This window comes from Polypterus senegalus, chromosome 2 (assembly GCF_016835505.1).
Source record: "Polypterus senegalus isolate Bchr_013 chromosome 2, ASM1683550v1, whole genome shotgun sequence".
Classification (NCBI taxonomy): Eukaryota; Metazoa; Chordata; class Cladistia; order Polypteriformes; family Polypteridae; genus Polypterus; species Polypterus senegalus.
Genome location: NC_053155.1, coordinates 293,942,490 through 293,956,194, shown reverse-complemented (window position 1 = coordinate 293,956,194; position 13,705 = coordinate 293,942,490).

Here is a 13,705-nt window from a genome sequence, read left to right as displayed (position 1 = left end):
GTGCTGTACATGAGGGCATATAGTATTACCTAATGTGCAGTATATAATTTGTGGATTTATATTTTGCAACCATGAAATGCAGTGGATTTTAAGGCTTATTCACATTGTTAATTCTTTTTAATGCGTTTGGTTTATTTTTATTAGGTAACACAAGGTGCTAAAATAAAGGAGATGGCACATGATTGCACTTGACTGCATCAATAAACATCTCAATGATACAAACTCTCAAAGTTGTTCTGTGTGTCCAGATTGTCCACTATGGAACTTTTTCCTTCACTGCCTTAACTGTTAATAGAAGTTTAGCCTCACTTCACTTGTACAGTTAAAAGCACTGTATTTTCTGTTGCTAAGCAACTGAGTCAATCTGTTCTACTTTAGTTGATTCCCAATGTATTTTTGGTTTATCAAACATGGACTTAAAATGATACGCTGGCTGAAAAAGTTATGTTCATGAAGAGTTGAGGGGTAACAAACTTGAAACCTTTTGCTAAAATTTCCTGCCCTTGAGAATCTGACACATTTTTGTGCTACTAAGTTTTTTCTGTTCCGCTTATAAAAAGCTTATATTTTTAAAATAATGTTACAGTACCATATACGTATGCATGTTCTATATTAATGTCCTTTAACATTCTACCATACTTAATGTTTCTCTGTTTAGTGCATTAATTCATCCAAATCATTATCTATGAGTTACACTTTTTGCATTGTGAGTTTGATCGCTTAGGTAGAGCTTCTTCTGTTTGTGTGTGGTGTGGTGTTTTTTTGTTTTTTTTTCCCTCAGAAAGCCATTCTGAATCGCACTCTAGTGGACTGAAATACTGACCTCTACATACCAAATGATGAAAGTGATTTCCATTGGACATTTCCTTGATCTTTTTTTTAAAAAAAAATTTGACTTCATTATCCCTTTTTTTGCACTGAATCTATACTAATAAAACGCCAAGCCCTCACTGACTGACTGACTCATCACTAATTCTCCAAGTTCCCGTGTAGGTAGAAGGCTGAAATTTGGCAGACTCATTCCTTACAGCTTACTTACAAAAGTTGGGCAGGTTTCATTTCGAAATTCTACGCGTAATGGTCATAACTGGAAGCTATTTTTCTCCATATACTGTAATGGAATTTAATAGGTTTTTCTAATGAGTAGTGTTTCTTTTTGGTTTTTTTTTTTTTTGTTATATTCATTGTATTTGTGTGTTGATCCAAAATCCTTTAAAAGCTTGAAAAAAACTCTGGACTTTTTTTCTCTTCATGAAGTCTTTTTTTTATAATTCTTTGGTTTCCTGTTTGATTTTGATTACTGGATTGTGGACAGAGTTTACTTTTTGGTTCCTTCTTACTTTTGATTTTCTTGATTTGTTAAATATGCGTAATACATTATTTAAGAATATTTAAGAACTTTTTTTTTTGGTATTTGGGTATAATTTTTATGGTTCCCTTCATCTTTTAAGCCTTTCCTGAGTTTGTAGGCCAGTCTTGTTTTGGGCCTTATACAATACAATAGGCCCTGCCTCTTGACGGCCCCCAAGCCTTGACTCTCTAAGAAGACAAGAAAAAACTCCCAAAAGAAAAACCCCTTGTAGAGCAGAGCAGAATTTAACAGTAGATGTCAATGTCAATGATGATATCACATAATATGATTTGGATTTGTTTAGAGCCCTGGAGACCTCCGCCATCAACTTGCCCTCCCCCAATTGGCCATTCCACAGCTGATACAGCGCTAGGCCAGCCAATCTGATGAAAGGACCCCTCTACCTGACGATTCCTGCGATCCTCCATCAGGGATTACTTTACCTTAGACAGGCAAAACATCTTGGCAGGTGGGCCATGGCACCAAGTGCCACATTTGAGTAGCAAGAAACCGAATAGGTGAGGGTTAGTAACAAATTATAACTATCATGTTACTTATGTTTTAGTGCTAATGACTAGCAACAGAGATGCAGTCTTTACAGTTAATCTGCAGCTCAAGTCGGGATATGCTAAACTGAAGTAGTGAGTCTTCAACCGGGATTTAAAAGCTGAGACCGAAGGAGCATCTCTTATATAGCAGGCAGACCATTCCACAGTTTAGAGATCCTGTAACTAGATAGATAGATAGATAGATAAATTGATACTTTATTAATCCCAAGGGGAAATTCACATAATCCAGCAGCAGTATACTGATATAACTAAAAGCTCGACCTCCCACTGTTATTTTATTAATCCTTGGAATCCTAAGCAGGCCGGCATCTTGATCTTAATGTGCGCTCTGGTTTGTAAGTCATGATAAGTTCTGACAAGTAAGCTGGACCTTGGCCATTTAATGCTTTATATGATTAAAGGAGGATTTTGAAATTTGCTCTAAATTTAACCGGAAGCCAATGTAAGGATTTAAGAACTGGAGTTATGTGTTCATATTTTCTTGTTCTTGTAATAATTTTGGATTAACTGCAGACTGTATACATAGGTACTTTATTAATTCCAAGGGGAAATAACAGTTTGAACATCCAGTGAACACTGTGTATTGCAGTAGTCAAACCTACTAGAAATAAATGCATGAATTAATTTCTCAGAATCCTGTTTATTTAGAAAACACCTTAATTTCCCAATTCTTTTAAGATGGAAGAAACATGATTTGGACAACTTTATAATATGCGCTTTAAATGACATGCTAGAGTCAAAGATAACTCCTCGATTGTGGGCTGATTCAGTAAAATTAATTGTGATTCCAACTGAGTTAAATGATGACAAAATATTGCTGTGATCAGCATCATTCCCTCCAACAATTGACATCTCTGTTTTATCTGTGTTTAAAGACAAGTAGTTCTCATCCATCCACTCCTTTAATTCATTAATAAAACGAATTAAAGACAACATCTGAGAAACTTCATTTGATCTAAATGAAAGGTATAACTGGGTGTCATCTGCATACGAGTGAAAATTAGCATTATGTTTACTAACGAGAGATCCCAGTGGAAGCATGTAAAGTGAAAACAGTAAAGGTCCCAGTACTGAGCCCTGCGGAACACCATATTTCACTTTTGTGTATAATGAGTACTGTCCGCACATTTCTGTACATATTGGAATCAATTTGACAAATAAGAATTTAGACATTAGAGGCTTGCATTGTGTTTCTGGGCATCACTGGAGGTTTGAGGCCTAGAGTATGGGGTGAATCCAATTGTGAGTTTTGTGAAGCTGGCAGATCAGAACACTGGGCACACCACACCCCTTGCAGTTCTTTCTATATCTACTGGCTGGCAGGCAGAGATGCTATCCAAGTGCAAATCTAGGTACATTTTATTAAGGCTTAGTACACACAGACATGGATACATTTGAAAATGCTGTTTTTGTTGTAAGCTTTTCATGTACAGTACATTAGAATTTTCAGATTGTTTACTACAACTTTGTCAGACACAAACAAATACCAAAAAGCATCAGTCTTGTTTGATTGGGAAGTGTGGTTTATCGTCTAGGTGCAACCTTTTGTTTGCCGTGGAAACCAAAATTAAGCCAAAATGATGAAAGAGAGGAAAAAACAAAACCTTTCTTTGTCTGAATAGGTGATGAAGTAGATCTGCTTTCAAGGTTACAAAAGAGAATAAGGTTGGTAAAGCCTTGGAAATTCCACAGTATTTGGCAGGACTCCTGGTTTATATTTTCCGAGTGCTTCTGGGCGCGGTAACCAATTGATTAATGCAGAAAAATTAGGAAAGGTCAGATCTGATAATTCCCACTGTTATCTCATCTTTATGGTGTGATGGACAGCCGGGTCCCATGCCCGGCAGAGACGCCCCTGCTGCTTATGTTCTGGGGGAGCCACCATGGGCAGTCCAATACCTCCCCCAGGACGCTTGGTGGCAGCCTCCCTGGCCGACGGTGATTCCCCAACCGCCCACAGGGCTCCATGGGAGATGGAGTCCTCCACAGCTTGGTTGGGGCCCGGGTTGGCCGCTAGGGGGAGCTGTCTGCTTTCCACAGCCCGACCCGGAAGTGCAATTATGACCGGGTGGTTAATCACCTGGAACGCTTCCGGGTGGGCTATAAAAGGGCCCAGCCACCACCACTCGAAGAGCCAGAGTTGGGAGGAAGGAGACGAAGCTTGAGGAGGAGTGGTGGTAAAGGAAGGAAGAGGACTGTGTTTGGGCTGTGTGGCACAGGAAAGACGTGTCCCACAGCCGAAGAAAAATAAAGTATTTGTGTTTTTTATACGTGCCTCTGTGTTGGGTCAGGCACCTATATAGCGCCTTTGTTACAATGGTCAGAACAAACCGAAGCCCCTGTGCCTAATCACATGACAGTTGTACATCAGCAGTTTTGAAAAGCTCGGTTTTGTTCATCCAGAGTGCTGAGGGGAGACCCAGTGTTTCCATGTTTACACACTTCGGAGGGAGATTTCAAAACAATGCCCATTCAGTGACTGAAAATGCCATTTCAGAGTGGACAGGAGGCTAAAATGAATATAAAAAAATAAACTACTTTTAAGTGTGTCCCAGTTAGGTACTTTACTAGGCAGAAAAACTCCTTTTATATACTCCCAACGGTTTTGATAGCATTAACTTGTCCTCTGTAGTATCCTTTATTTGACGCTGCACATACACAGTTTAGGTAATTACAAGACATCACACACTAGGAGAGCCAGAAATGCAAATGGATCTATTTATGGGACAAGTGCTTGTTGTGTGCAAAATTTTGATGTTTAAGGATTTTGCCACGCTTTTTGCAGTATTAGGCTGCATGGTAGCAAAGCTATTATTCTCAGAGCTCCAAACAAAGGGTTTACTTTCTGTCCAAGTCATTTCTTGTGTTACAGTCAACAGTGATTCACAAATCTGTGTATATTAGGTTAATTATAGTGTCTAAACAGGCATATGTACAGGCAGTGAGATGGGGGAGTGGGGGGTCTAAGAAGTCAAAATTTAGTCCCTCAGGACCCAGGTCTGTCCACGCTGAGAACAAAGGGCTCATAATTGGCAACTCCATAATGCTCAGTGTTAGAATTATAAACTATGTTAATTCAGCAGTTAAAGTTAAGTAACTCCAAGGGGCAAAGGTATCCAACAGAGGCTAAATTGGATTTTTCTTGGTGACCACGAAGTCTCTACCTCAGGGGTCCCCAGCTCCAGTCCTGGAGGAGCACTGTGGCTGCAGGTTTTCATTCTAACCCTTTTCTTAATTAGTGACCTGTTTTTGCTGCTAATTAACTTCTTTTGAATTAATTTTAATTGACTTTTTTAAGATTTGTTAACATTCATCATTCCTCTGAATTGCTTCATTTCTTTCCTTAAATGGCACCCAAATAGAAATGAAATGTGAAGTGAGGGAGCCAACAGAAACCAATTAAGTCAGGGTCTCAAACTCCAACCAGCTGCTTAATTAGGTGCCAAGTTTTGTTGTTAATTAAACCCGTTCTTTAATTCCATTGCTTGTTGTCGCTCTCATAGTGCAATAGCAGACATTTCTGAAATTGTGGATTTCCTCTTTCCTAAGAGCACTGTGAAAATGTTTTGGGGACCTGAGCAGATCACCATTTCCCAGAGCTTCATCTTTCTTGATTTTCAGATATTATGTGATGGACTCAGTTTGGGCTCATTTTGTATCTCATTATTGTTTGGCTGCTAATTAAGGACAAAGAAACAATTGAGGTGTCTGAGTCTTCAAAAGCAAGTCAATTAAAATGAAAGGAAAAGGAGTTAATTAGAAGCAAAAACAGGTCACCAATAAAGAAAATGGTTAGAATGAAAACATGCAGCCACTGGGGCCCTCCAGGACCGGAGTTGGGGACGCCTACTCTACCTTATTGTTGCATTTCGGCATAAATGTTATCACTTTGCACCAATCTGAGGTAATAAAGGCAGCATTCATATTTTTATGCTCCAAAGCCAAAAAAAGATGTTGGAATTTAGTTATGTTTGGCCTTTTATCGAGATAATATATAGGGTGGCTCAGATCTAATTATGTACAAACCGGATTCCAAAAAAGTTGGGACACTATACAAATCGTGAATAAAAACTGAATGCAATGATGTGGAGGTGCCAACTTCTAATATTTTATTCAGAATAGAACATAAATCACGGAACAAAAGTTTAAACTGAGAAAATGTATCATTTTAAGGGAAAAATATGTTGATTCAGAATTTCATGGTGTCAACAAATCCCAAAAAAGTTGGGACAAGGCCATTTTCACCACTGTGTGGCATCTCCCCTTCTTCTTACAACACTCAACAGACGTCTGGGGACCGAGGAGACCAGTTTCTCAAGTTTAGAAATAGGAATGCTCTCCCATTCTTGTCTAATACAGGCCTCTAACTGTTCAATCGTCTTGGGCCTTCTTTGTCGCACCTTCCTCTTTATGATGCGCCAAATGTTCTCTATAGGTGAAAGATCTGGACTGCAGACTGGCCATTTCAGTACCCAGATCCTTCTCCTACGCAGCCATGATGTTGTGATTGATGCAGAATGTGGTCTGGCATTATCTTGTTGAAAAATGCAGGGTCTTCCCTGAAAGAGATGACGTCTGGATGGGAGCATATGTTGTTCTAGAACCTGAATATATTTTTCTGCATTGATGGTGCCTTTCCAGACATGCAAGCTGCCCATGCCACACGCACTCATGCAACCCCATACCATCAGAGATGCAGGCTTCTGAACTGAGCGTTGATAACAACTTGGGTTGTCCTTGTCCTCTTTGGTCCGGATGACATGGCGTCCCAGATTTCCAAAAGAACTTTGAATCGTGCCTCGCCTGACCACAGAACAGTCTTCCATTTTGCCACACTCCATTTTAAATGATCCCTGGCCCAGTGACAACGCCTGAGCTTGTGGATCTTGCTTAGAAATGGCTTCTTCTTTGCACTGTAGAGTTTCAGCTGGCAACGGCGGATGGCACGGTGGATTGTGTTCACTGACAATGGTTTCTGGAAGTATTCCTGAGCCCATTCTGTGATTTCCTTTACAGTAGCATTCCTGTTTGTGGTGCAGTGTCGTTTAAGGGCCCGGAGATCACGGGCATCCAGTATGGTTTTACGGCCTTGACCCTTACGCACAGAGATTGTTCCAGATTCTCTGAATCTTCGGATGATGTTATGCACAGTTGATGATGATAGATGCAAAGTCTTTGCAATTTTTCGCTGGGTAACACCTTTCTGATATTGCTCCACTATCTTTCTCTGCAACATTGTGGGAATTGGTGATCCTCTACCCATCTTGGCTTCTGAGAGACACTGCCACTCTGAGAAGCTCTTTTTATACCCAATCATGTTGCCAATTGACCTAATTAGTATTTATTGGTCTTCCAGCTCTTCGTTATGCTCAAATTTACTTTTTCCAGCCTCTTATTGCTACTTGTCCCAACTTTTTTGGGATTTGTTGACACCGTGAAATTTTGAATCAACATATTTTTCCTTTAAAATGATACATTTACTTGGATTAAACGTTTGATCTGTCATCTACGTTCTATTACAAATAAAATATTGACATTTGCCATCTCCACATCATTGCATTCAGTTTTTATTCACAATTTGTTTAGTGTCCCAACTTTTTTGGAATCCGGTTTGTAATTTTCATTACACTATAACTTATTAAGTTTATTATATAGAAAATCACCCGAAAAATCCCAGACCATCAAGAAATGTGTGAACTGACGACATGAAGAATCATCTTTGCACCGAACTGGAATCGTCCCTGCATAAATCAAAGTCATCCAGATGATCTGGATCTTCATAATTAGATCTGGACCACCCTGTAGAGGTGATATGGTTTATAGCCAACTGCTTTCCAATTCACTGCTGGTTATATACATGTTTTGCAAATTAAAAGAATAGCTTTTGTGAATAATTTGGGTGATTTTTGAAATCCTAAAATATGGCAGCCTGGCTGACTGGTCAGAGCACAATCCAGGCCACAAATTTGTAGTCTTAAATCACAGGGTGTTGGTTATCCCAACTGTTTCTATACTGTAGCTGCTACCCAAAATCTCGGTTGTGGGGTAACTTTAAATTTAAATCTAAATCGCTCGATAACCAAGGCATAAAGAGCATAATTAGACTAAGAGTTAAAATCAGATCCCCCACTTGTGTGCCAGTATTAATAACTTAATTCAAACTTAAACAAAAACTACATCAGCAGCAAAACATCTTTGCAGTTTAAAATGCTGCTCACTAAACATTTGCTCTCTTGGAAGTAAAGTTTTTTTTTTCATAAATGATGCTAAATTAAGTACCAAATCTGATTTGTGTCATCTGACTGAAACCTACAGATTAGTAAATCTGACACTATTTCCTTAGCCAAGGTATCAAAAAAGTTGTTTGTCTATGTATAAATCAATAGATTCAGGCTGAGGAGGTGGGCTTGGAATAATTCTGTGTGATGAACTACAAACCACTTTTGAAAATGTAGGCAAATTTACACAATTTTAGGCACTCGTATTAGTATATTAAAACAGATTCTAGCATAACTATAGTGCTAGTCTACAGATCACCAGGTCCATATTCATTGTTCATGACTGAATTTGGCACCCTTTAATCTGATTTAGACATAAATTAATGATTGTGTAGCACTGATGGTGGACTTCAATATACACATTGATGTAGAAACTAACATTTTCAGCAAATGTTTTACTTATTTGTTAAACTCTGTAGAGTTTTTCTATAGCCTACTATCAATGTCCTGACTCTTAATGATAACCAGACATTAATTATTACTTACAGATTGGAGATTCAAAATTTAAATATTCCTTCCTTAAATGAAGTTCATTGCAATCATTACTTAATTACATTTGATTTGGTATTGCCCTTACCAGTAAACTAGCAGATTAAAACAATGACAGTGCAACATCTGGATTGTAACTCCGAATCAAAATTTGTAGATAGCTTGAGAAACTCAAGTTTAATTATGGAAAACAATTTAGATCAACTAAAATCTAATTAAAAGTATAATTTAACTTTGAAAGTGGCCTTTGATATAGTAGCTCCAATTTAAACAAAAGTTGTTTAAGGACATAGAAACTTACCCTGGCTTAATGAGAATACTTCATCCATCCCGCTATATCCTAACTATAGGGTCACAGAGGACAATGCCAGCCAACAAAGGGCACAAGGCAGAAAACAAACCCTGGGCAGGGCACCAGCCCACCACAGGGCACACACACACACCCCAAGCCCACACTAGGGCCAATTTAGAATCACCAATGCACGTCTTTGGACTGTGGGAGGAAACCCACACAGAGAGAACATGCAAACTCCACGCAGGGAGAACCTGGGAAGCGAACCCGGGTCTCCTAAGTGCAAGGCCGCAGCGCTACCCACTGCGCCACTGTGATGAGAATACTTGAGTTCTTAAATTCGAATGTAGAAAATTGGAGTGGAGATGGAGAGCGACAAAGCTTCAGGTCTTCCAAATTACATAGACAAAGTGTTGATAAGTTTAAAACAAAACAAAAAAAAACTGTCCTTAAAGCTGTCTCGACTACTATTCTAAATTAAGAAATAGCAACAGTAATAATCCTCGTTTAATGTTATGGTTAGTGTACCAAATGGGAAATATAGACTACAGTGCAAAATACCTTCAGACATTATCAGTACAGACTTTATGAACTTCTTTAATGAGAGAATTGACAGTACAGTAATCCCTCCTCGATTGCGGGGGTTGCGTTCCAGAACCCCCCGCGATAGATGAAAATCCGCGAAGTAGAAACCATATGTTTGTATGGTTATTTTTATATATTTTAAGCCCTTATAAACTCTCCCACACTGTTAACATTATTAGAGCCCTCTAGACATAACACCCTTTAATCAAAAGTTTAAACTGTGCTCCATGACAAGACAGAGATCTTCTTTCTTCTTTCTCACAATTAAAAGAATGCAAATATATCTTCTCTTCAAAGGAGTGCCCGCATCAGGAGCAGAGAATTTAAGAGTGAGAGAGAGAGCGCTCGCAAAGAAAAGCAAACGATCAAAACATCAATACGTGTGCTTTTAAGTTTGCCGAAGCACCGCAATAAAGCAGCATTTTTTAGAAGAGCGTCAGTATCTTCTAAGCAAACAGCCCCTCTGCACACATGTCCTCCATCATTCGCAGAGAACGTCAGAGAGAGAGAGAGAGCGAGATTAAATCAAACAATCAAAAAATCAATACGTGTGCTTTTAAATATGCCAATGCACCGCGATTTAAGCGGCATTTCTTAGAGGAGCGTCCGTATCCTCTAGGCAAACCACCTCTGTGCAAACAGCACCTCTGCTCATACCCCCTCCGTCAGGCGCAGAGAATGTCAGAGAGGGTGAGATAGAGGCAGAGACAAGCAAACAATCAAGCACCGCGCGGGATGCATATCTTATATCATTGAGGAGTTTTCGTTAATATGTAATACATGCTCTGATTGGGTAGCTTCTAAGCCATCCGCCAATAGCGTACCTTGTATGAAATCAACTGGGCAAACAAACTGAGGAAGCATGAACCATAAATTAAAAGACCCATTGTCCTCAGAAATCCGTGAACCAGCGAAAAATCTGTGATATATATTTAGATATGCTTACATTTAAAATCCGCGATAGAGTGAATCCGTGAAAGTCGAAGCGCTATATAGAGAGGGATGTATAGGATCCCAGATCTCCATGACACCTTGCAAAATGAATATTGTATTGGCAAACTCTGTCTCACCTTGCACACACAACTTTAGTAATTTTAATTTCTGAAATGAACTGCCTGTTCCTTAGATTTAGTGCCAGCTAAACTAATAAAAAGCTCAATGGAAGTTCTAGCAGCACGTAATCTCGCTGAAGCAAGATGTACAGTGGTGTGAAAAACTATTTGCCCCCTTCCTGATTTCTTATTCTTTTGCATGTTTGTCACACAAAATGTTTCTGATCATCAAACACATTTAACCATTAGTCAAATATAACACAAGTAAACACAAAATGCAGTTTTAAATGATGGTTTTATTATTTAGGGAGAAAAAATCCAAACCTACATGGCCCTGTGTGAAAAAGTAATTGCCCCCTGAACCTAATAACTGGTTGGGCCACCCTTAGCAGCAATAACTGCAATCAAGCGTTTGCGATAACTTGCAATGAGTCTTTTACTGAGCTCTGGAGGAATTTTGGCCCACTCATCTTTGCAGAATTGTTGTAATTCAGCTTTATTTGAGGGTTTTCTAGCATGAACCGCCTTTTTAAGGTCATGCCATAGCATCTCAATTGGATTCAGGTCAGGACTTTGACTAGGCCACTCCAAAGTCTTCATTTTGTTTTTCTTCAGCCATTCAGAGGTGGATTTGCTGGTGTGTTTTGGGTCATTGTCCTGTTGCAGCACCAAGATCGCTTCAGCTTGAGTTGACGAACAGATGGCCGGACATTCTCCTTCAGGATTTTTTGGTAGACAGTAGAATTCATGGTTCCATCTATCACAGCAAGCCTTCCAGGTCCTGAAGCAGCAAAACAACCCCAGACCATCACACTACCACCACCATATTTTGCTGTTGGTATGATGTTCTTTTTCTGAAATGCTGTGTTCCTTTTACGCCAGATGTAATGGGACATTTGCCTTCCAAAAGTTCAACTTTTGTCTCATCAGTCCACAAGGTATTTTCCCAAAAGTCTTGGCAATCATTGAGATGTTTCTTAGCAAAATTGAGACGAGCCCTAATGTTTTTTTGCTTAACAGTGGTTTGCGTCTTGGAAATCTGCCATGCAGGCCGTTTTTGCCCAGTCTCTTTCTTATGGTGGAGTCGTGAACACTGACCTTAATTGAGGCAAGTGAGGCCTGCAGTTCTTTAGACGTTGTCCTGGGGTCTTTTGTGACCTCTCAGATGAGTCGTCTCTGCGCTCTTGGGGTAATTTTGGTCGGCCGGCCACTCCTGGGAAGGTTCATCACTGTTCCATGTTTTTGTCATTTGTGGATAATGGCTCTCACTGTGGTTCGCTGGAGTCCCAAAGCTTTAGAAATGGCTTTATAACCTTTACCAGACTGATAGATCTCAATTACTTCTGTTCTCATTTGTTCCTGAATTTCTTTGGATCTTGGCATGATGTCTAGCTTTTGAGGTGCTTTTGGTCGACTTCTCTGTGTCAGGAAGCTCCTATTTAAGTGGTTTCTTGATTGAAACAGGTGTGGCAGTAATCAGGCCTGGGGGTGGCTACGGAAATTGAACTCAGGTGTGATACACCACAGTTAGGTTATTTTTTAACAAGGGGGCAATTACATTTTCACACAGGGCCATGTAGGTTTGGATTTTTTTTCTTCCTAAATAATAAAAACCATCATTTAAAAACTGCATTTTATGTTTACTTGTGTTATATTTGACTAATGGTTAAATGTGTTTGATGATCAGAAACATTTTGTGTGACAAACATGCAAAAGAATAAGAAATCAGGAAGGAGGCAAATAGTTTTTCACACCACTGTATAACTTATAAGTTTATAGACTACAATGAGTGAATTTAGGTTAAAACTGGATGGGGAGAATTAGACGGCTCACTAACTGTTATGTTCCTAAACCAATCCAATGCCTCGTGAAGGTGGATTTTGTACTGCAAAGATCAGAGGTGCTCCCATTGACCTGATCCAAGAGACAGCAAGCTCCTGTTTAACATCTAAAGTCAAAACCTTTCCTTAAAACTCTATTAGACATATAAATGTGTCAAGACATTGCATATTTTAAAAATATCCTGATGCAAAGGAAAAACCTTTCTGTAGCATGATTATACAGTGGAACTTCTCTGAACACGTACAAATCAGGTTACGACCAAAAAGTTTGCCAAACTTTTGCATCTGTTCACGTCCACACACTCGGCTGACAAACAATCCAGTTTCCCTTCTGGATCGTGCATGCCGACTATTTCTGCATGTGTTCAGTCTCCCTGTGCATTCACTGTGAACTCTTTGTGCTCTATTTCATTTCCCTTCCAGTTCGTACGCACCGATGATTTCTGCACGTGTTCAGTCTCTCCCTGTACTGTACATTGTTCTCGGTGCATCACGCAGAGGGACTCTCCCTCAAAACTGTAACTTCCTCTCAACCCAGCTTCATAAATAGAAGTGCGATTTGGCTAAAGGGAAAAAGAAGAGAACAGGAAAGAACGGGAGGTTGCAGGAGGAGAAGCGAGCGCTGGCTTGCGTGCAGCTGAGAGCGAGCAAGCAGCTGAGCAGGGAGCCCGGGTGTTTGTCTCAGTGTTATTTAATGTTCTTACATTTAGTTTACTATTACACTGTGCATTCTGTGGTATAATTAACTATTTTTGTGCTTAAAATCTTTAAAGAACATATATTTACATACAGTTTGTACGGTCTGGAACTGATTCATTTTATTTACATACAATCCTATGGGGGAAATTACTTATAAATAGATAGATACTTTATTAATCCCAAGGGGAAATTCACATAATCCAGCGGCAGTATACAGATACAAAAAACAATATTAAATTAAATAGTAATAAAAATGCATGTAAAAGCAGACAATAACTTTGAGTAATGTTAGCATTTACTCCCCCGGGTGGAATTGAAGGGTCTCATAGTGTTGGGGAGGAAGGATCTCCTCAGTCTGTCAGTGGAGCAAGACACTTACTTACTTACTTACTTACTTCGGGTTAAGACCAGAGTTTTGGAACGATTATGGTTGTGACGCGAGGTTCCACTGTACACTGGCATGCCACAGGTTAATTGGATGAATGGTAAGCATGAATGATATGTTGTTGCAGGTGCTGTATGTGCTCTCTGATGTTCAGCATTATGACA